General features: G+C 46.0%; 1 long non-coding RNA gene across 2 annotated transcripts; it reads left to right on the top strand.

Annotated features, from left to right (window-relative positions):
- The first annotated feature begins 537 nt into the window (after positions 1-537).
- Positions 538-10,885, top strand: LOC131897641 (uncharacterized). Of its 2 annotated transcripts, none has more exons than XR_009375751.1 (4): positions 538-1,400; positions 5,196-5,360; positions 8,060-8,244; positions 10,682-10,885. It is a non-coding gene; the product is annotated as an uncharacterized LOC131897641 (long non-coding RNA). The 2 variants fall into 2 exon arrangements; XR_009375752.1 differs by having other exon boundaries at positions 4,262-5,360.
- Positions 10,886-27,024: the final 16,139 nt, after the last annotated feature.

Below are 27,024 nucleotides of genomic sequence, written 5' to 3'. Positions count from 1 at the left end.
GGCTTACAGTTCAGGGGTTTAGACCCTTTTCATTATGGCGTGCAGCGTGGTGGCCTGCAGGTACACACAGTGCTGGAGGGGAAGCTGAGAGTTCCACATCTGGACCCTCAGGCAGCAGGAAGGGATTGTGAGCCACTAGGCAGGTTTGAGTTTTCTGAGACCTCAAAGCCCACCCCACTGGTGACACCCTTCCTCCAACAAGGCCACACCTACTCCAACAAGGCCACACCTACTCCAACAAGGCCACACCTACTCCAACAAGGCCACACCTACTCCAACAAGGCCACACCTACTCCAACAAGGCCACATCCTCTCCAACAAGGCGACACCTACTCCAGCAAGGCCACACCTACTCCAGCAAGGCCACACCTACTCCAACAAGGCCACACCTACTCCAACAAGGCCACACCCACTCCAGCAAGGCCACACCTACTCCAACAAGGCCACACCCACTCCAGCAAGGCCACACCCACTCCAGCAAGGCCACACCTACTCCAGCAAGGCCACACCTACTCAGCAAGGCCACATCTACTCCAGCAAGGCCACACCCCCTAATAGCGCCACTCCCTGTGAGCCTATGGCGGCCATTTTTCCTCCAAACCATCACATCCACATAACATGAGAGCATCGCTTACTTTTCTGTTGCCATGATAAAACGCGATAACCAAGAGAGTTTATTTTGGTTTGTGGTTCCAGAAGAAAGAGAGTCCGTCACGGCAGGGAGCAAGGCATGGTGGCAGGAACAGGAAGTGAGGCGTGCACATCTTCAGGCATAAACACGAAGCAGAGCGTGAACTGGAAGTGGGATGAGGTTATATACGATCAAAGGCCACCCTCAGTGACATACTTTCTCCAGTAAGGCCACACCTTCTAAAGGTCCCGTAACCTCCAACTGCGGACCATGAGTTTATGAGGGACGTTCTCTTCAAAATACCCTAATGAGCCTAGCTAGAACCACAACTAACGGCACGTCTCCAAGAGCAGAGACAAACTCCATTCAGAACTATAGACCAGGATTACATCATCTCCACAGTTGTCCTCAGTCTGCAAGAGTCCCATCTAAAGTACCACAGATTCTCATCTGGATGAGACAGGTTTTCTACAACAGATGGGACAAAGAAGAGAGATGGGAATGGACCTGAGCCAAGGCTCAGGAAGACTTTTCCCCACAAAAGCAAAAGTGTGCTTTACAAGAGGAGACATGGGAACAGTTCAGCTGCTCAGTTACTTGGAGGCCGTGATAAAACAAACACACTGAGGGAGGCAACTTGAGGGAGAAAAGATATGCTTGGCTCACAAATCCAGGTGAAAGTCAGTCACTGAAGGACAAGTCAAGAAGGCAGGAACTTGAGGCAACTGGTCATCTTACATCCACAATCAAGAGCAGAGAGCCTTGAGTTGTATGTATGCATGCTGCTGCTAACTTGCTCTTTCTCCCTTTCACTCAGACCAGGGCAGGATTTCCCACCTCAATGAACCCACCTAAGAAAATCGCTTATAGGCATACCCATAGGAACACCAAATATAGAGAGCTTCTCTATAAGACTCTGTTCTTAGATGATTCTAGGCTGTCTCAAGTTCTGCATTTTGTGGGCTCTTTGGGGATAGTGGGTATGAACTTCTATCATATCATCTATTTGGGGTTTAGGGGGTCTTCTGCATTTTTTTTTGCTTTGTTTTGTGGGGTTTTGATTCTTTGTTTGTTATTTTAACCAGAAGCTTTGGGAAATGCTCCCTCATTTCCCCCATAGACTGTTGTGTTAAGGATTTCCCACTCCGATCCCTGTTCTCCAGATCAGTCACACTCTCTACAATGGTCAAAGATTAACTGGGCCTCGCCTTGGCCCTCCAGCTTCACTACTGAGCCTGGGGAAGGTGCTGCAGACCCAGGAAGGAGGGGGGACATGGAGGGGAAATGTTAAGGCCCCCACAGATGCACTGAGAGCACTTCAGAATGTCCTTCATCCCCTCTGCCACAGTGTCATTTTCTTGGCAATCACAACTCACAGAGACTTGCTGCATCATCTGTCATCTCCACCACGCTGCTCTTGAAGGACACTCTTCTCCTTCTCCCCAGGCATCAGGACATCAGAAGCATCACTGGCTTTGAGTTGGTGATCTTTCTGATCTCACTTTGGTCCTTGTTGAAGTCAGCTTTGGCAAGAAATGTGTACCCCAAAATCCAGTGTTCTGGAATTCTGACTTCTTCCTCACAGTCTATCCAGCACTCAGAGTTTATAGAGGGTGGATTTTCTGAAACACACGTGTGCCAAGTGCCACACCTGCTTCCCCTCCAGATGCCAGAGCCCTGCCACCCAGCTCTCCCTTTCCTCCCTGTGAGCTCCACCCAAACACCCACCCTCACAGCTTCTCAGACAAGAGTCAGACCTCAGTCTGTCTCAGCCCCCAGGTGTGGCTGCACCCCCTGACAGTTCATCTGAGCTCTGTGTGTTCTGGAGCTCCTGATGAGGCTGGGGTGAGGGGACACAAAGAGAACTTGGCTTATCCTTCCAGCAACCCCCCAGTCCTGACAGGTAAATGCCTGAACAACATGAGAGATCTGCTTTCTATGTCAACATCCCCTCAGAAACTTCCATCCCTGATTAGTTTATTTTGGAATAAATTATATTGTGTATACTCTGGGTCAATAGCAGGCTGTTCTGAAATACATAGATAGTAAACTAGTTTCCATGGTGACATTGAATGTAGCTACCATCTCATATAGTTACGTTTTCTTTCCAAGAGTAACTAACATCATCTTCTTTAATAAACCCCCCTAGTACAGTCTGGCTAACTCCTGCTGTGTATGAGATCTCAGGCTTCCTCAGCCTGTGCACCCCTTCTTTCTAGCCCTGAGCCCAATCCTCCCCATGTCTTCTGCCTTTAGGAACTCCAGTTCCCCTTGCCTCTCTCTGTGCCTGAGATCATTCTTACTCTTTTGTCTCACATGAAAGTGAAATTGCGTGTGTTTGTCTTTCTGAGTCAGGCTGACTTCACAGTTTCCCGAATGTCCATTCATGAGGTATAAGGCTCTCTCTTTTTTCAGCCTGAACATTATTCCAAGTTTATATTATAGCGTGTTCTTTACCAGTCTGGCTGACAATGGACATGAAGCTTGCCTTCATCTCTCCACCATTGTGGGCAGAGCTGTGATGAGCTCTGGAGGGCAGACACCTTCTTCATGAGGTGGTTTATTCTCTCTTTGGTGTCTACAGTGGGTTTGCTGGGTCCTAGGTACCTTCTTTTGGAACTCTATGCTGTTCCCTGTGGTGGCTGTGCCCCCCCCCCCCGCCCCACCTTTCTACCAACCATTCACCAGGAGTCCTTAAAAAAAAAAGTCCCCATGTTGCCATTATTTGTCATCTTGGGATTTTCTTTTTATTAGCTTTTTTTAAATTAACATACAATATAATAAATAGGTTTCCTTTACAGTATTTCCACAGGTTGTATTTTTTACTGATCTTCCTCCATTCTCTCCTTCTCTTTTGGTAATGGCTATCTTTCTAGGTGCAAAGCTTCTCTAAAACAGGTGGAGCGTTTTATTTTTATTTATTATTTTTATTTTTTATTTTTTGGTTTTTCGAGACAGGGTTTCTCTGTGTAGCTTTGCACCTTTCCTGGAACTCACTCTGTAGACCAGGCTGGCCTCGAACTCACAAAGATCCGCCTGCCTCTGCCTCCCGAGTGCTGGTATTAAAGGTGTGCGCCACCACCGCCCAGCTGAGGTGGAGCATCTTAAACTCTACCTCTCAAGTTTGGTTGGTCCCCTGTCCTCTTCAACATAGAGTTCTCCATGGACATTACAGGACAACAGATCATCCCCAGTCTGTATCCGGGCACTCTTGGTGTGGTGGGCGTCCTTAGCACTGGCTGTGTCTCACTGTTCTCTAGGAGCCATATTGTTCTTGCCCAGCCCCTATCGGAACAGAGACAGTGCCGTAGGAGACACAGCCATGCCAACCTGACAGTCAATACTGACAAGCGGCTCAAACCAAGCACCCAGGGCATTTGTCCCTGAAGGAACAATGGATAGTCCTCCCGGCCAGCTGGCCTCCCAGCCCTCTGTGGGCTGAAGGGTGTTGAGAAGACTGGTTACATCTGGAGAATATGCTGGGTTCTTCTGCGGATAGAAAGGCTCCTCTATGGACAGCTTACATTTGATAAAGGTTTTCTCTGATCATTTTAATCTCCTTTACAATGTTCTTTGCCCATTTAACTTTTCTTCCCCATGTTTTAATTTTTTTTCTTTTTATATTCAAAGAAATGAAGATCTCTCTACTTATGAGAGGGAGAGGATGTTTTCCAAAACTAGCAACAATCCCAGACTGCGGAGCTCACTACGCAGCATTCCAGCACCATCAAAATGAAATCACCTAGTAAAAACCATCTCGGCTTCCAAAAATACCCATGAATTAGAATCCCCCATGGGTCCCAGCTTGGAACACAACTGCCATTTATATAATTCAAGGTCCAGAACCAAAACAGAACTACCACAAAAGGCCCCATGCAGACTTCGCATTCGAAGTTTTTGACAAAGGAGAGCAATCAATAAAAGGATTCGGAGGCTCCAGCCTCTAGCCGGAGCCTTCCTACTGAAGGAGGAGGGGCCTGGCCCAGACTGGCTGGAGATGCTGAGGTGTTCAATTCCAGGCTCATAAATCGGCCAGGCTGTACTTCCTGCCTCCCCGTCCTCAGACACCAGCGTCTTCCCATTAATGTCTTTTCAACATGGGCCAGACAGAAACCACCTTCTGGGGGAAACACATCCCCTGAGTTCCTTTTCAGCTGGAAAGCTGGTTTTCAAGAAAGCCTCTACGCATTTAGCTCTCCAAAGGCCTGGCAGTCACAGACTTGTAGTCACGTGGTCGTGATATCAGACTGGAAATCTTATACCTCCCCAGCTTACCACAGCAATGCATTTCTTTGGCTTCCTTCCAGGACACAGCCAGCCGGGAACAGCACAGCAATCCTTTCCTTCACATCTGAATATGGCAACTATAATTTTTTGTTCGTTTGTTTTCTTTGAGACAGGGTTTCTCTGTGTAGCCCTGGCTGTCCTGGAACTCACTCTGTAGACCAGACCGGCCTCAAACTCAGAGATCCACCTGCTTCTGCCTCCCAAGTGTTGTGATTAAAGGTATGTGCCACCATCACCTGACAATGGTAACTTTTAATAGAAAGAGTTTTGTTTACAGGCTAGTCCCGTGTCCATCTTCCAAAGTCATTCCTGACGCATGACAAAGGCCAGTCCCAGAACATCACCAGTCACAGAGTCACCAGCCCAGACCTTCTGATCAACAACTTGTAATGTTAAGACCTGGGGCTTCTAATGGAAATCAGGAAGTCCTACTGCCCAGCAGGTAAGGACGCCCAGGAATGCAGCACTTCCTCTTGGTTTCTTTAGGAGAAAAATCAGTCTTTGAGGACTGTTCCTGATATTCACCCTGCTTAGACTTCTCAACAAACCTTGTCCAATGAGGGTGAAAGCAATGTGTTTTACAACGACTTTACGGAAGTCCTGACCCAAGCTACAAGGCAAAGGGAGCAATGATCGGCTGGACGGCATGCTGTTTGAACACAGCATGACCCCTTAAAGAACGGAAGTGTGGTGTACTCTCTTCTGAGCACATAACAAGGTCTCAAAAATATACTTATCTGGCTCGGTTTGGTGGCGTTGGGTCTATGATGCCATGATGTGGGAGGATGCAGGACAATTTATGACTTCCAGGCTAGCCTGGGCTACATAATGGAACCGTGCCTTGATAAGAGAGAGGAGGGTGGGGTAAGGGAGAAGAGGATGAGGAAGGAGGTAGAAAAGAAAAAAAAACAGTGGGAAAGAAATTAAATATGGGGTCTGGGGAGGAAGCAGGAAAAAAGAGAAAGGAGGGGCAGATGGAGAGAAGAGGGAGGAGGGGAGGGAGGAGAGAGGCACAGAGGGAGGGAATGGAAAGAGACAGTGGTGATATCATGAAGCCTCTCAGCCCCTTAGCTAGCTTTGTAACAAACTTCTGTTCCTTTGCTAAGAACTCAAGGCTCAGAAGCAGCTTTGTTTTTTTTTTTAAAAAAAACAAAAAAAAAAACAAAAAAAAAACAACAAAAAAAAAAACCTACCCAGAGTTCCAGCTTAGATTTTCTAATATCTAGTACCAGCCGTCTGGCTCAGTGTTGTCAGACTGAATTCTGCCCAACTTCTAGCAGATGGCAAGCAAGGCTGTGGCCGTCTGGGATCACAGTCCTCCACCCTGGCATCTGAGTGCCACATGGTACCAGCTGCCGGCACCCACAGCAACCCTGCCCCACCGTGCTCAGCAGCCTCCGCCGGACGCCTACATGAGTGTGTCTCATTCCTATCTCTTTTGCCTACATGGAGACAGGGACACAAGGTGGCCCTGCTGAGGAGACCTATTTCACACCCAGTCTGAGAGCATGAGGTTGGAAGGCAGTCATCACTGTCTAGGTCCCCCCCACACACAGGGACATGTGTTCAAGCCACAGAGCCTTCCAGGGTTCTACTGCTGTGCTTTGGGCCTGACTCACAGCCTGTAACGGTGGGTGGGGGTGGTACGAATGCTACTGTGGGAGGAGACAGGCCAGAGTACCTCACTGGCTAGCTTTCCCTGAAGTTGGTGCTGGTATCTATATCATTAGATCTCTTTGGGGATGGCATGTATGAGAGAACAACTGATATTGTGATTCTTGGTGCTTTAAAGTTACACTAGAAAATACAGTCGCCACGTGCATCCCTTCAATTGAAGTTTAAAACCAAACTAATTAAAAACTCAGATCCTCGGTAGCACAGCTGACATGGAAGGGGGCAATAGCCCTGTGGTGAAGGGTTCTGTGGAACTGTCCTGGTATCAGACATTTCTACCAAACCCGAACGTAGCAGAGAAGATTCATCTAGAAAAGATTAACTTCAAATCATGTACTGTGTCCCCTTAGGGAGGGGATGATAATAAGTACACAGGGGTCTAGCAAGAAAATTACAGCAAAGTAGATGCGTGCAAAAGAGACCTTTTTGCTTTTTCAAATGGTCAGATGAGAAAGGATATCATCCACCAGGAATGGATCCAAGAAACAGGTCAGGCTCCCTTGAGAGAGCTGAAGAGGAGCCTGTCAGGCGGGGCAAAACATGAGACCTAGCAGTTCCTGCATGACCACTGTGTGCCCACCACTGTGTTGAGCTCCAGGCTGAAAGCAATGCCCAGAGAAATTTTCGGCATTCTTACTAATAGCCCAGTTCCACCTCGAAACAATTCTGGAGCTAGAGAAATGGCTTGCTGGGTAAAAGGTTTGCTGTGCCCTTCATGTATGGGTGCAGATTTTGGCACCTGTTTAAAGGAGCCAAACACACCTTGAACCTCAGAACTGAGAGAGGGGGAAAGATGGGAGGATTGCTGGGGCCTTGCTGACCAACCAGCCTCCCTGGAAAATGGCAAGCTTCAGGCTAAGTGAGAGATTCTACCTTGAGGAGATAAAGCAAAAAGTGATCAACCGGACATCTGATGGTCTCCTTTAGGCTATGCAGAAATTCACATGAGGGTGTCTACCATCCACGTGTGCATGCACACACCTGGGCCTGTGCATGCGCACACACACACACACACACACACACACACACACACACACACACACGGGGGTGCAGGTATGAATACTCCCTTTTCACAAAGAAATTGAAATTCACTCTTGTGGAATTCTTTGCCACGGTTCAAAGGTTCTGTGTGTTCCTTCATACTCAAACCTTGTCTATTCATTTTCGATCCCCAGAGTCTCTGGTACTGTCAGAGCTTAGCAATGTCCTTTGATGAGTGTGTAAATGAAAGGAAATTCTAGAAGGTTTAAACTACAAATTAAAGCCAGACATACACCTCAGCATGCTTGACACCCACAAGTGATGGTGGACATGGACAATTCATGGTCAAGACCTCACTAAACCTGACAGCTGCAGGCACTGTGGTCATTTCTCCCATCCTTGTCTCTGTTATCCCAACATGTGGGTGATTTGATTTTAACTGGCTCTCTCAGTCCAACTCTACCTAAGTTCTGTTAATCTTGTGAGGTTTCATCTGAAGATGCTATAATGAGAAGGACCTGGCTCCATAGACTATCAGCTCAGCACAGTTGTCTCGGCCAAACCATCTCCATGGTGACTCCCTTCTTGCTCGTGAAGAGGATAAGACCCTAGGTCCTGGTCAGTGTTATGGTGTCAGCCTTCCACAAGTTCACAAAGAGGTATCTGAGCAGGTAGGTCTCCTGCAGCCGGACATTGCTGAAAGTGCAGAGCCCAGAGGGTTGTAGGAATCAAGTAGAATCAGAGGATCTCTGGATCCAAAGCTGGTCACCAAAATCCTGTGTCCTCCATACTTGATGATGCCAAGCAGACTGTTAGTGTTGAAGAGTTAATGAAAGAAATTATGAGGAGCACTAACCAGGTGTCATGGCTGAGACACTAGAAAACATTCAATGTGATGAATTATGTCTGTTAACTAGTTTAACATTTTTTTTTACTATTTTAACTATTATTCATAATGAATTATTCATATCATTTTTTAATCCCTTCCCAAGTCAACTATCCACTGCTGAAGAACAAGGGCTGTTCTAGAACTTTTTCCAGACACCTAACACAACTAAAACAGAGTCAGTATAAAACGTAGTATTTGTGTCATGCAAACATTGTTGACCTTTGCCCAACATCTCACCGTCTGCTCTAATGCCAGAGATGCCACTTGTAATTACCCACATTCTGCTCATTACCCCACTACCCCTAAAGTTAACTTAAGAAACACCTCATGTCTCCATGCCATTCTGGTCACAACTGACCAGAATGGGAAGGAAGCAGATCAGCAGCTGGTGATACTCCAAGGCCTAACATCAAAAGAGAACCAAGCTCTTGGGAACTTATATAAAGGGAAAAACAAAGTTAACTCCTAGTCAGGTGTTGGACCTGGAGAGTTACACCCAATCCAGCTTAGAGGGAGAATGGCTTCCATATGCTCTTCTACAGAGGAGGAATGGTTACCAGAGAAATCTGTAGAAGGAAGAGGTGGGCAGGTGTACAGAGAGGAAACAAGTAGCCTGCCACGGGGTCCCCAGTCACCCCTTCGACTCCAAACTCCAAAGACACTCTATGTCATCATTTTCCCTTTCAATCTTACTATGTTGGTGTCCTTGAACTTTGAGTCGAAGTGTCCTACCCAGAGCAGGGATGATGGCAGCTCACACAGGCCTGGTGCAGGAAGCGCCAGTTTCCCCAGGTTGGCTCTCCATGGCCCATTTACTTCCTGAGCTAAATTATGCTAATGATCAAGAGAAGACACTCTGTGATTTGTGGGACCTTTGGTTCTTGCTCTAAACTGACAGGGATTAAACCCATCCCTTGGGCTCCACACACAGGCTAGAACCTTTCTAAGGTAAACGAACATCATGACCCAGATAAACATAAATCTAACACAAAAGTCTATGCCTCAGTCACATAGCATGTGGATGTGGCCTGTGGAACTGGATCTTTTTCTTGGGAATATTATGGCTTCTTCCATGTCTGGTGCCATAAATCTTTAAGGAGGTGGGTATCGCTGCATCGGGTTCATAATGAAGGTGTCAGCCTGCAGGCAACACACAGTGTCTGGGTTGCTGCATTTTCTTCATACCCTGCAGATAAGAACCAGTCACATGGTGCCCTGCAAAGGAATCTGGGGAAAGGCATTCCTGGTGGAGCATTCACTGCAGAAAGGGCCATGAGCATCAGGGTTGCTCAGCTGTGCTCTGTACCATGACCTACCTTCCCTCCCCGAGTCCAGTCCTGGTCCCCATTTAGCTTTTCTAGAGTAGCAAGAAGAGAAAAGGGGAGACATAGTTCACATGAGAAAGGAGCTGGCCACAGTGGTTCTGTCTTGCACAAGACAGAACTAAAGCATCTTCGTGTTCAGAACACCAAGTCCATCATTGGTACTGATAAGACACCTTCCCTCTACACTGAAATGAATGAGGAGAGCCTTGCTTTTAGAAAGAAGTGTAGGAGCAAACATCTACATTCTCACTCACATGTGTCTAATCTGAGGCTGCCAGGAATCTCAATCATTGCTGGTCTTCACACAAGCATCAAGAAATAAGCAGAGGCAGGTGTGGTCATTCACATCTTTAATCTCAGCACCCAGAAAGCAGAAGTAGGCAGATATCTTGTGAATTTAAGGTTAGCCTGTTCTATAGACCGAGTTTGCGTCCAGCCAAAAACTAATAATAATATATAGGCATATATAATCACTTAATAGGAAGCTCAGTTATCTTTCAAATTCATGGACAGACTTACTCCATCTCACTCCTCTGGGAGAGACTGAAGTCTACACATGGTCTCCTTATTCTGAATAGTGCTTTCTTTGCATAAGCCCTACTAGCAAGTGTTGGGTAAACATTGGACTTGAATGACCTTACAGTACAAGTCTCTCATTTTTCTCAGGAAGCTTTGCATTCCTGGGTTTGCAGGGGCCGGGGAGATGGAAATCTCAGAATGAAGGTGTCTCGGGTGATGGGTGTTAAGGTAACTGGTCCACCTACCTCCTTCCTGATGGTCTTGCTATAAAAGCCATACCTTTAAGTAACTGGCAAGCCCCCTGCCTTAGAACCTGGAAATGGTTCATCCTTAGGTAAGATTCTGTCTGTGACATGCATGCATTTGTTGTTGTAGCTCATTCTGGCTGGAGGACTGGATGAAGCCTCTGAGTCCTGTTTTTCCCTGGTCCTTAGCAGAAATGAATGGAGAAGCAACATCCCTGCTTAAGGCATCCCTCACAGAGTGAGCAGGCCACAACTGAACCTTTCCTGTCAAGCCCTGTACATTCGTGAGGTCCTGAGCTAGACATCTACTTATGGGGTTCCTGCATTGGGATCAGTGTGTGTCTTAAAATTAAAAAAAAAAAATTAAAAATATTAACCCACCCAACTCTGAGATTTTATTTTGCTTGTGTAGTGTGTGCATACCATGTGTCCCTGAGTGAGGATGCCTGAGGCTGATATGAGTTATCTTTCCCAGCTGCTCTCTGCTTTATTTATTGGCAGAGTTTTTTCTAAACCCAGGGCTCACTGACTTAGGCTAATTTAGCGAGACAGTTTGCTCAAAGGATTGCTCTCTCTGCCTCCTGAGTGTTAAAGGAGGCTGCCACCTCTACCTGGCTTTTTAGGTGAGATCTGGAGATCTGAACTCCGATCCTCATACTTGTGTGGCAAGTGCTTTATCCACCAAACCATTTTCCCAACTTCCTGTGTGATCTTGAATTGCCTACCTCTGTGGTGATGTTGTATTTCCCAAAAATATTGTGCACCCTAATAAACTTGTCTGGGGTCAGAGAAAAGAACAGCCACTAGATACAGAGGCCAGAAAATGGTGGCACACACACCTTTAATCCTACCACTTGGGAGGCAGAGATCCATCTGGATCTCTGTGAGTTTAAAGCCACACTGGAAACAGCCAGGCATAGTGACTCCCAAGAAGTGAGCCTTTAATCCCAGGAAGTGATGGCAGAAAGCCGAAAGGTATATAAGGCATGAGGACCAGGAACTAGGGTTGGTTAAGCTTTTAGGCTTTTGAGTAGCAGTTCAGCTGAGATTCATTTGGATGAGGACTCAGAGGCTTCCAGTCTGAGGAAACAGGATCGACTGAGGAACTGGCGAGGTGAGGAAGCTGTGGCTTGTTATGCTTCTCTAATCTTCCAGCATTCACCCCAATACCTGGCTCCAGGTTTGTTTTTATTAATAAGACCATTTGAGATTCGTGCTACATACCTCATTGAAGTATTTAAATAAGTTTAAACATTTATCTATATGTAAAAAATGTATGATGTTGTCATTGAAGTAAGGAAGAAACACCAACTGGACACAGAGGGCTTCAGGGGATGAGCGTTACCTCTTCACCCTGGGCTTCCTTTCCTCTGTCTTCACATAGTCCACAGATGAAGGGCGTTGCTCAGCTAATCGTGTCAAACTTGCCAAAGACAGAAGCAGGAAAGATCGGTTGGGCACCGAGCTCGCTGACTCAATAAAAAGAGAAAACTGAGAGGAAAAAAATTTTCCTCCCCGGTAGGCATGAGTCCCTTGGTGAAGTTTCCATCACTGAGTTACCCAACTATAGAGAGAGAATACACAGATAGAGAGGGAGGCTACCAAGTAAATGAGTGCCTTCCCCACAGGATCAGACATCTGATCTGGCAGAATTTCTGGTCTCTGCGGATGGCAGCCCACCTTCCTTGCATGCGAGGGCTCAGGGCTCTTTCCTAATCACGGGGCTCTTTACCCTGCTGTGTACTGCTCACAGGGCAGATTCAGTTACATTTCTTTCTGTTTCCCTCTAGGTTCTGATGTAATCCATTTGCTTCCCCCACCCCCCACCCCCTTGGTGCTTTAGAAATGCAGGTATCATGTGGGTGGTTTTCAGAAAATGATGGGACCACACAGGACATTAGACAGAACCCGTTATTGAAAGTTGATCTGCTTCTCCTCTCTCAAATGGCTATTTGCATCCAAATCTGGGCAGTGCATAGAGAAAATGCTGTCTAGACACTCTTTGCTGAGGCTTCAAGATGTTCAGAGGAAGCTCAGCTTTTAATATTTCAAGATAGAGCACCTCCCCACTCCCACGCCACTCTCCACTTGCAGGCCACTCCCACCACAGTTTTCCCCACCCCCTCACGTTTGGTTTGTGTATGCTAAAGAGAAATACTACCGCTTTTTACAAATGCATATTTTTTTTTCTCTTAAGACAAAACACAATCTGAGGTTAGAGCTTAAGTCTCAGGGCCTGCACCCTAGTTTCTCATTGCAGTTACCCACAACCCACACCCCATCCCAGCGGTCCCCCCAATACCTTTGTTTATGAGCCATTTCCTTGAGCCTCCACCTTCCTTCTGATTTGGCAAACAGAGACACCTGCTCTGTTCATACAAGAGGTTAAGATTTAACAGACCCTCAAATAATTTTTCTTTTTTTAAAAAAAAAAATGTTTCTCCTTTTGCTTTAAAAAAAAAAAAGGTAAAAACCTGCCGTGATCTGGTTAAATATCCAGTTGACTGTTTTGATTTGGGAGATTCATAATGCTTAATACAGGGCTAATTTATTCCTTCCATCCACAAACAGAACTACTTCACCAAACACACATGATACCCTAGGTTTTGTGTACTTGTTCACTGACGTGTGTGAAAGTCAGGTACTTGAATGATTAATTGAGGATCCAACAAAGGTCTTGGGACACAATAATTCTTTCTGGGAAATGGGATTAAAATTTAACCCTTCTCCAATTTCCTCTCTTTGTAGTGAAAATTTCATTTTTCATCTGTTGGCCAAATAATTCCTTGTGCAGTCATCTGTAAATTAATCTTGAATTAATTCCTCCTGTCTTCTGATACATAATTTGCCAGAAGAAAATACAGAGCCATCATCCATCTTTCATCAGACCCAGGGTGAGCATGGACTCCACCCACCCCCACCCCCACCCCCCACCCCTGCCATCTGAAGCCAGAGGCCCCACATCTGGCTCAGGCCAGTGTCTGGAACCGTTCTGCACATCTATCCACTGTCAGCCTGCAGAGACACCAGCTTCAGAGGACTGTGGGCTCAAATGTGAGTCAAGATCTGAGAGTCAACCCAGGGAACAGGCAGTGTGGTTTATGGGCCAGAACGCAGACCTGGAGCCCACAAGAAGCCCACTGTCCAGCTGACCGGCCACATGTTTAACAAGCTATGTATAATAGCGTCCATTTCATCAGAATGGAGAGTTATCCCCTGGGGTGTGGGAAAGACCCAATTCTTGGAGCCTGATGTGGGGGAGGGTGCTCAGCTTTTGCTGCTACTCCCTTGTAAGCTCCAGGCACAGAAACCTAAAGAGAAACATGTGACATTTCACTTCTGGGGGAAGGCTTTTCTGCCCTTTCTGCTGGTCCCTGGCCATATCTGGATACATCTCAGACATTTATTTTTCCCCATGATTCACCTCACCATGAAAATTCAATAAAAATTTTAGAGTTACCCAGATTGGGCCAAAGAAGATGAGGGAAGGCATGAGCTTAGGTGTGTTGAGATCTGGCTATCTGCTCACTTCAACAGAGCCGCTGGACACACAGCAGGGCATTCATCCTGCCGATGGGCACAGAGCTTGTATATAAGGATGTACAAAAAACAGTCTACAGATCCCTCTGGACAAGCTCACGATGTGAGATGGAAGGCTCAGGCCATATCTGGGTCCCCTCTGCTTGAAGAATCGCTGTGGGTCCTCCAGGGGCTCCCTCGGAGCTGGAGGGCTGTGGACAGGAAGATTCACGTGTAGAGTCTAGAGTGAGGAGAGACAATGACCTCTCAGACTTCCCCAGTGCAGGCCTAGGGGATCATCAGGGCCAGGGCTGGATTGTTTATCCAAGTGCCTGGCTGAGAGGGAGCTTTTCTGGGGTGTTTATGTCTTCCTGGGGGTGGGGTGAGGGTGGGTAATCACCAGACCGAGGGCAGACTGCTCATCTGGTGCCTGGCATGTTTGTTTATCCTTCCACTTGAATTTGTAAAGATTCCTTCCATGGGCCAGAGCTCTGCTTACAGACTCAGCACGGTGATGGCAGGCGTGGGGGTCAGGGGTGGGAACAGGTCAGCAGAAGAGCCCACAGTGCAGGCTAGCACAAGCACCGAGGGTCTGTGTGTTTGCACAGTGATGGCAATGGTGCCTTGGCGAATCCCGCCTCCTGACGGTGAACTCAAGCCCTGTCCTCAAGTTGGGAGACCTCGTACCACAGTCAGGATTGCAGATAAGAATATGTAAGAATGCAATTCTCCTACTTCCTTTAGATTATTAATGTCGGATCTTCTCTGGGGAAGTTGAAAGCACGTTTTTGCTTTCCTTTTCAAAAACAATATAAATAGCTGGGTGTGGTTGCATACACCTGGAATCTCAGCATTCTGGGAGGTAGATGCAGGAGAATTAGAAGTTCAAGGTCATGCTCAGCTACATATTAAGTTCAAGGCCAGCCTGGGCTACATAAGACACATACCATACACACACACACACACACACACACACACACATTCAGCACATATATCGCATACATGCATATCACACACACATATACACATATCACATATATAGAGACACACATATATATACCCATTACACACAGAGACACAAACACACACACACATGTATGTGAGCACACACACAAGGTTTAGTTTCCATTTCCTTCATAAGTATGGACATAAAGAAATGTATTACTATAAAAATAGGAAAAAATAATGTTAATGTAAACATGTGTAGTGCTTCTATTGTTTTCAATAAATAAAATATATTTTTGTCAACATTTGTAATGAGGCTAGTGTGACAGACTCTGAGCCCTTAGGAAAGTCTCAGAATAATCTGCACAAACTTAATCTTTCAAATTTATGTGCAATTTGAAGATGAGAGAGAGAGGGAGAGAGGGAGAGAGTAAGAGAGAGAGAGAGAAAACAAGCACAGAGCATCCCTATGAGAAATAATCCACCCAGCCAGAATTACTGCACAACCCAGACACCCCTGACTTGAGCAAAGAACTCGTGCCCCAGACCCATGACTGGCTTCATGTACCTAATGCTTCATATTGGGGTGCTTGGCTCAGCCTATGGTACACATGGTAATAAAGAGGCCAGTCAACCCAACAGAGAGCTACAAAATCAATCCCAGACTGTGGGCTGAGCTAATGAGAACCAGGCCCACAGGCCAAACACCAGACACACAAATCCCAGCCTCAATTATTTTAATTTCCCCCCATTTTAAGGGTCATCAGGCAACTCCTTCCAGCGTTATTCCAGTGTAAACTAAGACGTTGTAAAAATTAAAAAAGACAGTTGAGGGTTAGAGGCAGCCTTCTCTTTGAGCGGAGTTTGAGAATATGAGCTCAGCACACAACCGTCTTTATGTTTATTATTCAGGATAATCAGAAGAGGGAGGGGATGGGGACTCTGGTCAGGGACTTCTCTTTCTACTTAGTGAAAATACATTGTTTGCATCTTATTGCCATCTACAATTTTCAGTACACACGTGTGTGCCTTCCATGATTCAAACAAATAAGCAAACAAAAGCCCCTAAAAGCCAACACACAAAACCTTGCTCTCAATAAAAATAAAGTAGAAAAATTGTAGAGAAGGGGTGGGGGGTGGCTTGGTCAGGACAGTCTCAGCTGCATGAGCAGAAGGACCTCAGTTCCATCCCTGGCACCCATGAGAAACCTAGGTGCTAAGGTACGAACACTTGCAGTCCCAGCTGGGGAGGATGACGCAGGAGGATCCCTGGGGTGTACCAGCTGTCAGTCTAGACAAATCATCAAGTTCTGGTTCATCAAGAGACCCTGTCTCAAAAATTGAAGTGTCGAGCAACTGAAGAAGACATTCACTACTGACCTCCACGTGTACCCCACACACATGTGCACACATATAGGAACACACACATATAAAAAACACAACAACCGAAATCATGAAGTAGAGAGTGAAGAAGGACTGGGGGGGGGGATAGGAAAGAACAGGTGCTCAGGGGAGGGGCCCGACAGAGCCAGGGGAGGGGCTGAGATAATGAGGTGGTGTGCAAACTCACAGATATCATGAGCCAGGTGAGAGGTCTGTGACACCATGGTGGTATGCAAACTCACAGATATCATGAGCCAGGTGAGGAGCTGAGATAATGAGGTGGTGTGCAAACTCACAGATATCATGAGCCAGGTGAGGGGTCTGTGATGCCATGGTGGTGTGCAAACTCCCAGGTGAGATAGTATGCATATACAATTTACAGAGGCAACTTAGTGATGAGGAGCACAGCTGTGAAATTAGACTCACTCCAAAGTCCAAACCCAGGTGCTGTTGCTTGTGAGCCCCATGGTCTCAGCCCAGTCATGGTGTGCCTCAGCACCCCTTCTGAAGAACCTCAAGCATAGTCGTGTCAACGAATGGCATCTTCAGAATGTAATTCCCTAGATGTTGTTTGACACATAACGTGCCCTGGTTGCGTGCCCCCCAATTCCTGTGTTGAAATCCTAACACCACATGAGATGTCCTGAGTGAGAAGTAGCTTCTCAGGAGGTAACTGGATAGCGAAGGTGTCAGCTTTCTTCCAGGAAGCCATGAGTGGGGTCTCACCAGAGGAAAGTATGTCAGCACTGTGACCTTGGCCTGCACAGTTTCCAGAACTGTAAGGAACAAGTGTCTGTTGAGAAAGTTATAGCCTGGTCTAAGTATTCCCCTATTATAGCCAGAGCAAAGAGGACAGTTAAGAAACATGCTCTGAGGAGGATACCATATGACCTAATGAGACACAGCTGACTCCATGAAGGGACCTTGGTAAGAAAGACTGGCACACGCTGGCTGTAATGTGAAGCATGGCCTGCTAAGTTGTCCCAGGTACTGAATACATAATCAAACTCCACCCTCAAAAGTTGGGGGATATTTCCCACTCAAACTGAATCCAAAAGGGCTGAAGGAAAGTATTCTGTGTGAGTCAATCCCAGAAACTATTTTGACTTTTAACAAGGAGAGAGGGATGTAATGGAGGATTGTGGAAATAGAGAGTGAGGAGGAGGAGAGGTCATAAATAAAACAATATTTTAGAGAACTTTCCAGGAACTTTCAAGAAGTATAGAACAGCTCACAAAATGAGCTGTAATTTTTTTTATTACTTTTTTACTTCCTTAATTTGTAGTAGAGGGTGTCTGCTATATGAAAATCATCCCACTTAATATACCAAGGGAAGCATTCTTTTATTAAGCAAATAACAAGCAGTTCTCATATACCAAGGAAAGCTGTGCATGTTGATACTTTCATAAACTAGATAACAAAGTAAATCATGAAAACTGGGCCAATGTAGCCCACAGACAAGCTCCTAAGCATGACTCAGAGGCTGATGACTAAAACCTACAGTGGAGTCATCTCCCTTTGCCCCATTTCCCTCAAGTCTGACTGTGCAAGGGATAGCTGTGCATCCTGGAATTCATCTCCTGATGTCACCCTGATGATTTATTCAGAGCTGGTCAGGGACTAGCTTTGCCAATAATGAGCAGTGCAATGCAAGAAAGAAATGTTGTATTCCAGTTCTCGGTATCAATAAGTCTCCTTGGGGTGACTTCTTGGGGTGGGGTGTAGACTGGATTTGCATTTTCAAGGTACATTTCTGGTAAGACCGAGGTGTGGGGTAGGGAGAAAGGGGTACTGAGACTGGTGGCCTGTGGGTTGTTGTACCCTTGTGATGATTAATACTGATTGTCAACTCAGGAGACAAGCCTCTGGGCACATCTGTGAGGGAGTTTCTAGATACGGTTGAATGGGGTGTGAAGATACACTTAATTGCAGGAGGCACCATTCCATGTGCTATTGTCCTAGACTGAATACAAAGGACAAAATGTTCAGAATACCAGCAATTCATCTCTTCTGCTTCCTGACTGTGGACACAATGTGACCAGCCACCTCACACTCCTGCCTCTGTGACTTCCTACTATGATGGACTGTACCCTTGAGCTGTAAGCAAAATGAACGTTTATTTCTTAAGTTGCTTTTGTCAAGTATGGTGTTATAGAGAAAAGACAACTCATGCAACCATCCAATGTCATCCATTGGACTGTGACATCACAGCATGTTGAGATACTAGACAACTAGTCATGATAGTAGGGTTTTTATTTGTATAAATATCATGACAATCACAGGGAACTAACTAGAAAAAATACTGGAGAAGATCACCCTGAAGGTCCCTGCATTCAAATCCGGAATCACTGAAGTACCCAAGCCAACTCATACCCAGAAATCCAACTCAGTGTTAAGTATCCTTCACTGTGAAAGCTGGTTTCCCAAAACCTGGGCCAACAACAAGGGTAGACAACTCTATGGCCCACATGATTTAGAAAGGGAATTTTCCAGTAATGTATTGGAGAGCTTGTGCCCTCCTTGGGAAGCTTACTCCTCCCCCATTCATTCCAGGGGACTGTGTGTGTGCCACAGGTGGGACTGTAGGCTCTATGCCGCATGATCTTCAAGGGTTACAACAGCACTTTCATCTATACTTAGTGATGTTGATGAATGGCCATATCCCAATTGTGCAGCTCTTGCACTAAAACTCATGTGTATCCTCTGTGGACCACTGGTGGCTGCCTGACACCTTCAGGTCTAGCTGTAAACGGGTATACCATCCTCCCTGTCTCCATCCAGGGCTTTCTAGTCTGTTGCATTGTTTCTTGACCATTTGAGGACACTCTAAAATGTTGACCTGTGGCTATCTCCACGGACTAACTGAAGTGGCGTGGGATCTGTGTCTCAGATAGATTCCCAGGAGGGGCCTGATGGACCTGGATATTCAAAGCCTTGCCTCTTTAAAGTCATTCTGCACAGACAGCAGAGTGGGGCTCACTGCCCTGGTAAAGGAGTTGATTTGTCACGGATTCTAACACCATTACCTGCCCTAGGAAGTAGAATTTACTGAACAGCCATAGATAGTAAGTTGGTAGGAGACACCCAGCTCAAACTCATGCACATGGACCTCACTTTGTTACTTTGTGGGGTGTTTGAGGTAGAGGCACCATGGCTGTGGTCATAGAATCCCCACAGAGGGTGGGACATGATACAGAGAACAGCTTGTAGGGGAATGTTCATCAGTTTCTGGACACTGGATATTGGGTCTAGGAGACCAAACTTAGGTATCAGGCTTGACAGCAAGTACCTTTAACTGGCTGAGCTATCTCTCTTTTAAGCCCTTGAGCTAAGACATAAAAACTGGAGTGAAAGCTCAGAGTGGGCAAAGTCTCTCACATCTAAGGAATTTTCAACACAGCTTTCCTCGGGAAAAAAAAAAAAAAAAAAAAAAAAAAAAGCATCTTTGTGGCTCACAATCCCAGATCAGAGATGACCAGAGCCATCTAAGCTCACCTGCCAGCAATCAATCCAAAGAAACCCAAGTGGGAATGGATTACAAATTGAAAATATTCAGCAGAATCAGTGTGTGTGTGTGTGTGTGTGTGTGTGTGTGTGTGTGTGTGTGTGCACGTGTGTTGCCAGAAAAGCAAGCTGTAGGCTCACAAATGACATTTACAGAAGAGCTTATGTGGGGCTCGGACAATGTACATATGCTTTTCGTTAGAGCAGCTAAAGAGCACTTTGTAAAGATTTAGGTCTGCACTGTGCAGTCTGTGCCCATATTTAACAGCTCCAATGGCAGAAGGTACTTTCTGTAGCCAAGGAGTCCTGGTGTCAGGCCCTGGGGACTCTGAGAACCTTAATACAGTTCGTAGTTCTGCTTACTGGATAACTGAAAGGATCCAATTACAACCCCCAGACCCTGCTCCTAGCACAAACAGGGCTGTGCAGGGCTGGACTGTGGACCACACGGAGAGCTGACTATAAACATTCTACCAGATTTCAAGTTGGTTTACTTTACCAGACGGCACTTCCTATCTCCTGATTCTCACCTTCTTAAGCATAGACCTTTTGAAAACCCCTTCTTAATTAGTTTACTTTCACATATGCCCTCTACAGCTGTTTGGGGAAAAGGCAAGGGATTCTTGGCCTGTTTGAGCAGTGTTGCGATCCAAGAGAAAATATTCACATCAAGCACAGGGTTACAGGCAAGACCTTGGAGGAGGGAGGCTTAAGCTGACCTTGGAATTTTTTTTCCTCTCATGACTTTAATACACTGAGGGAAGGGGCCAATGGCATGTGTTTAGTTTAGCATGTGTCAAAGCAGGGAGCACGTCCATCCAAGCCCATGGCTTCCCTCATGCTTCACAGACTTCATGGCTAGCCCAGCTTTCTCTTTCATCCCATCACTGGTGCCTTTGACCTCTGGGATTGACAGGCAGCCTTCTCCAGTGAGGAAATACATGACTGTTCTCTGTCCATCACACCTCTATCAATTGTTTGAATCAATGGGAAACACCTTCAAATATTATGAAAGGAAGAAATGTGTGACATTATTTTTTTTTTCATGTCTATCCCATGGACTGAGAGCTATCACACAAACTGAAAGGCTCACTTGGCACCTTTTATCCCAGACGCATGTTCCAGAACTACACAAGTCAAGGCCGAGCCATTCTACCCAGAAGATACCAGAAGCTTGCTGGGTCAGGGCTGGTTAGTACTTGGATGAGAAAAGTAAAGACGGAGCCCAAAGCTTGGGCCCCCTCACTCCTCACCCTGTAATCTTTCCACAAAGTAGGAGAATCAAAGGATGCTAGAATCTTCTGAGAGGGTATAGCCAGGACTACGAGTTCCTGACTCACCACATGGGATGTAAGAACCTGCCTCCATGAGGTGAGGAAGGGGCTTCAGATACTCTGACAGCCTGCAGGCCACACCAGACCCTCATAAGCTCTGCTTTCCAGTTACATTTATTTTTTCATCATAAATACTCTCTAGTTCTTATTAATAAGATAAACAGTCTAAATTCCCCACAGCATTTACTTTTTAGAAGTTACCTCTTATGAGATTGTATAAGTTTACCCATGGCCAGAAGAGAAAATTTGCTGTTTTAAGTGCACACATGGGTGGTATTAATTACACCATGTTATTCTGCAAAGTCTTAGTACTAGGTTGCTGCTGTAACTACTACCATTGTCTATGTCTAAGCTTATTCAGCACCAACAATTAGCTACTCTGTGACCATTAAGCCATACCAGCTATCCCCCTCGGCCAGCCACCCTCCAACCCCCCCCACACACACTGTGCCCTGTAGCCTCTAATCTACTTTCTGTCTCTATAAGCTTGATAGCCTTTGGTATTTCATAAAAGCAGAATCTATATAATTAATTCTTTGTGGGTAGATTATTTCACTTAGCATAGTGCTTCCAAGATCCATCTATGTTGTCGGAAATATTGGAACTCCATCCCTTTTCATAGCTAAATAACATTCCATTGTGTGGACATACCACATTTTGTTCGTTAGTCATCTAATAGCTCCATCTTTTTATTTTGTGAACAGCACCACTGCTGTGTGTGTGTGTGTGTGTGTGTGTGTGTGTGTGTGTGTGTGTGTGTACACTTTTAATTCCTTTCTGCAGTATTAGGTATGCTCCTGCAGTCATATGGTAACTCCCCATTTAACTTCTTGGGAAGCTGGAAACTGGTTAGCATAAGCATATTTCCTTTTGTGAGTGTGACAGACCCCATTCCACAGTGCAGTGACAGCATAATCCATGTTTATCTAAGGGACGGACATGCAATCATTTTATTTATTACCATTTAAACTCAGGCTACAAACACTTCGGTTGGACTTGAGGCATGTGTAAAACAAACTAGACAAATTCAAATAAATATAAAACATATACTAAAATGACATAAATTAGACTGAATGATAAAATTTATGTGGATGGGCCACAGGAGGCAGCAGCTAGATTCAGAGTCTCCTGGCAGCCAGTATTAAAAAATGAAACAGAACTGAGCTGTATTGGGCTTCCTAAGGATTCATTTAACTCTTTCATGGAACTGACAAGTGATGGGAGCCCCTAAGAGTCACTCCCACTGACAGCCCAGGCCAGCCTCTTGAAGTCAGAAGAGGCAGCTTTCACAGCATTTCCTCCACTGCTGGAAACCACTGAGCAGTCCAAACCTCATGGTCTATTAGGTAAAAAGCAGACCCAGAGAGGAAGAAAAGCTGAAGTCCAGCTCCAGGACCTGATGGGCAGGGTGGCCCTAGCTGACTTGTACAAATGCCTCCTCAGCCTCCTGCACCTCCAAAGCCACACTGGCTTGCAAAGCTGTGACTGTGTCTTCTCACTGAAGAAGAAAGCACATTGCTCAGGGGCACCCAGGGCATGGTGCTGCTGGGGTGTTGGGGTGCAGGGGGAGAGAGTCCCTGTGTGGCTGGGCTCCCCCAATTCAGACCTGAAAACTTGGTGCTACTCAGAAAAACCAACCACAAGGACATCGGGTTGGTTTGCAGACCAGGAATCTCACAGACAGGAAGAAAAACAGCTGGATCATCTACCAGCAAGGCCAATGCATGCTGGGAACTGAAGGTTGTTGTGTCCTTAGCTATGGAACTTACTGGAAAAGTGTGAGGCCAGGAACTTCCCTGTGTGCCTAAACAGAGTTCAGAGGTCAATGTGGTTTGCACAGGTTAGGCTAATGAGAACAACTAAAGTCTTTGATTCGCTGCCAAAGTTTGATTGAAGATATTGTACGTACATGTTTGTATGTGTGTGCGTGTGTGCATGTGTATCTGTTTGTGTGTGTGTGTGCATGTGTATATGTTTGTGTGTGTGTGTGTGTGTGTGTGTGTGTGTGTTTCTGTTGTGTAAAACAGAAGCTGGAGAAAAGCTGCATACTCATCAAAGCCCTGCTAGAGAGTGTGTTGATGGTTTCCAAGCTCTAACTCTTTCTACTCTCTGCTGATCCTCTACCATCTCACCTCCACTGTCTCCATAATCTCCGTCCAACCTTCTCCACTGTCTCCATCATCCTGACCTAACCTTCTCTACTGTTTCCACCATCTCCCCTCTACTGTTTCCGTAATCTCCACCCAACCTTTTCCACTGTCTCCATCATCTTCACCATCTCACCTCCACTGTCTCCATCATCCCTATCCAACCTTCTCCACTGTCTCCATCATCTTCACCATCTTACCTCCACTGTCTCCATCATCCCTGTCTAGTTTTCTCTGCTGTCTTCACCATCTTCACCATCTCACCTCTACTGTCTCCATCGCCTTCATCCTCCAACCTTCTCCACCATCTCTACCATCTCCATTTTGTAACTTCTCCACTATCTCTACCATTTCTTTCTGCTGTGTCTACATCTTTACCAACTCCCTCTTCAATTATACACCATCTCTGCCTAATCCATCCCTGCCACCCTCTCTATCTTGTCTCTAGCATCTTCACCCTCCACCTTCATCTCCACCACATCACTTCTCAGGAAAGTGTGGAAAGTTAACAGCAACAACTTGTACATACGATACGGTCTATGGCAAAGGGTGGGAGGCAGCATAACCACATTCCTTGGACCAGGAGATGTGTCTTCAGCAGCATTTAAATCAGGAACAGCGTGAAGGCAGAAGCGGCAGCCTAGAGTTGGCTTTTCACTCAGTTATCACAGAGCTTTGGCTGGCACTAGGACACTCACATCTACTCCCAAATGCACAAACCAGGAGGCTGAAGTATGTGGGGAAGATATCATTACCCATGAGCTTGATGAGCACGAGGACAATGTCTTGTGTTCTCAAATGTCAGCCTGGGAAATAGGTGGTAAGTGTTCATAGAGCTGAGCTGAATCAAAGATAGAAAACAACACCTACATTACATAGGAAGGCTGGGACAGTGTCCTCCAGGGAGACAGTCTATGTTGGGGAGGAGAGAATGTTCTCAAGAAAGACTGGTAATGAGTCCCAGGGCAGCAGTGGGGGAGACTGGGGTTCCTCTGTGCATGTTGGCAGAGCTGGAGCCCACTGCAGCTGTGTACCCCTGCCCTTGAGACTCTAATTTATACCTTAAAACTGCACCTTTAAGCCCAACAACCTTCTTCACGAGAATTACTCCACCGCTCTCCAGAAAACTACTGAGGTCACAACTTGAACTCCTGCCAGCAACATAGGATGATGAGCAAGAACAGCGCAGAATCCAATTGAAAGACTGTCGAATAAAAGCATGACTGCATGAGTTTGGAGAGGTCAAGGCACCTTCCCTCAGAAGGCTGCTGCTCATCACCTCACGAGCAATGAGAACAGCGGGCTCTCCAGCACGGCCATGAGCTCCTAACTGTCCTGGAAGCGGCTGACCACAGAGACAAACACCAGTAGAGGTTCCTCAGACACTCACCCAACCCTCTGCCTCTCTCAGAAGGACTCTAGCTGGAGGTCTCCTTTGATGTGAGTTGTCATCCTCCTTCACAGTCGGGTGGTTAATGTGGTTTCCATGAGCTTGTTTACCCTTGTCTGCGATCTCAGGCAACCTTCTCTTAGGAGCTGGACAGATGGCCCTGTAGGTAGGAGCATTTGTTCTGCAAGTGAGAGGACCTGAGTTCAAATCCCTAGAGCCCTTGTAAAAAGCCACAAGGTTGTGAGTACCTTGTAACCCCAGCATTTGAAGATGATAATGGGAAGATCCTGAGAGCTCATTGGCTGGCCAGCCGAGCTGGTGCAGTGAGCATCCAGTTTCATCAGAGACTCTCTCAAGGCAAGGAGACAGAGACAGACAGGAAGAGAGTCAACATTCTGCTCTGGCTTGTGTGTATGTGTGTGTGTGTACCCACATGCTCATATGCATACACACACATGCATATACATACATGTAAACACACTTGCACACATGTGTACACACACATACAGTGCACATACACACGTACACACATTTGTACACACATGCATGCAATGCTCTCGTGCACACACAGATGCACACATACATGTACACACATATACACATACACAGCTCATATATACATGTACAAACATACACACATATGTACACATATGCACAAACACATTCACACATACCCACAGAGTATGTTAGAGTGGATTCTTACCAAAATTGCAACTAAACAGTATCCTAAGTGAACACCCTTGTCCATTCAGACACAAAATCCAGTCCCTGAATGTCCGTCTACCTTGCCAGCCCCATCTAGTCACATTCTGTCCCCACAGCTCTGCTGTGAACCAAGAAATTCACCAAATTCGAGTGGCTCTGGCATCCAGTGTTATGGTCACCATCACTGTGTCAACACCCTGATGACATCCGAGAAGAGCTATGCCACCTGATGTGAAGGAGCTTCCCTTGCCTGTCTCCCAAATAATGTATTTGAATAATGAGGTGCTGGCTGGGAACTGTCCTGGAACATGGGTGTGAGGATATGGGGAAAGTGTGGCTAGACGTGGCCACACCAGACAGCAGTCCATGTGAGGCACTGAACCATCCATCACAAGAATTCATTCTGAGGGGAGATATAAACCACGTCTGACGACCTATGAAAGGGTCCCAATGACAAACCAAAGCGCAGTCCCACCAAAGTTCACCCTGGGGAACCAGTGAGTTTATGGCATTTCCTTATAGTACATGAGTGAGGGATTGCTTACAGGCGAACACATTATACCATAACAGTCACACTGGGAAGTTTACGCTCTTCCTGATGGCTCCCCATAGCCATGAAGGTGGAGCCTCGCCTACACTCTGGTACCTCCTCAAGCCAAGGAGACCCTGCACAATCAGGGCAGACCTACACACAAACGGTTGGGTAGAGGGGCTGAACCCTCAGGCCCATGACTTTTCAGAAATGAGGACCCCCCAGAGGAAGAGGGGTGTTGGGGGTCCCTGAAATATATAGTCTTGGTTTCTGGTCCACAAATATATAAGTGAATAGCCATATGCTTCTGCCATGGTGCTTTCCCCATCAGAACGGAGTTTACTCTCGACATGGAAGCTAAAACATCCATCCTCATTCAAGCTGCTTTTGTCAAGATATTTGGTCACTGCAGTGAGAAGGAAATTGATACAGACTGCTGGGGCATCGTGGTCACAGAAGTCCAGATCTTGGCCATTTGGCAATGGAAATGAACTACAAAAGGAAAAAGAAAAGATTTTACTGTGAAGTTTTAAGTTGAGGCTGATATTCATGCTAAATGAAAATAAGAGGATTTGAACTCATCCAACTTAAAACACAGGATGTGTGTGTGTACACAGGAACATGGGTGATGTATGTGTATGTTTAAGGCATATTTCAAAAGTAACTTCTCTGGTGTGTAGTGCACTGTAGGCATGCATTTTGGCAAAGTGAATGAAAATGCACTAAATATCCAGGCTTTGGATCATTAGCAATAAAGTGTATGATTTAGCAGACAACAACTCTTCTCTGTCCAAAGTAGAAAAGGTGTTCAACAAAGATGAAACAACTCACTGCAAACGTCTTAGCTGCTCCCAAACCTCACATTTCAATGACAAAAAACCAAACCAAACCCAAAATAGCACCTGAACCCTAGATCCCGCCTGTAATTCCAAGGACCATAGCAGTTACCACCGCCATTTGCAAAGAGCTGACGTCAAGAAACCTAAGAGGTGACTTATAAACATCAACCAAACT

Source organism: Peromyscus eremicus, chromosome 22 (genome assembly GCF_949786415.1).
Source record: "Peromyscus eremicus chromosome 22, PerEre_H2_v1, whole genome shotgun sequence".
Taxonomy (NCBI): Eukaryota; Metazoa; Chordata; class Mammalia; order Rodentia; family Cricetidae; genus Peromyscus; species Peromyscus eremicus.
This window is presented reverse-complemented; position numbering and strand designations above follow the sequence as displayed.